Consider the following 301-nt stretch of genomic DNA (forward strand, 5'->3'; position numbering starts at 1 on the left):
TGGCGAGTGGTCACGAGTGGCGTCCCTCAGGGCTTGGTGTTAGAGCCGGGGTTAATACCGGCATTGATCTGGACGAGGGGTCGAGGGCACTCTCAGTGTACTTGCAGATGACAAGGTGTTTGGGAGTGTTGATCTGCTGGAGGATAGGAACCTCTGCAGAGGGATCTGGACAGGCTGGATCGATGGGCTGAGGCCAGTGCTATGAGGTTCAACAAGGCAAAGTGCTGGGTCCTGCACTTGGGCCATAACAGCCCCCTGCACTGCTCCAGGCTGGGGCAGAGTGGCTGGGAAATGCTCATGG

This window comes from Nestor notabilis, unplaced genomic scaffold (genome assembly GCF_000696875.1).
Source record: "Nestor notabilis isolate BGI_N333 unplaced genomic scaffold, ASM69687v1 scaffold10061, whole genome shotgun sequence".
Taxonomy (NCBI): domain Eukaryota; kingdom Metazoa; phylum Chordata; class Aves; order Psittaciformes; family Psittacidae; genus Nestor; species Nestor notabilis.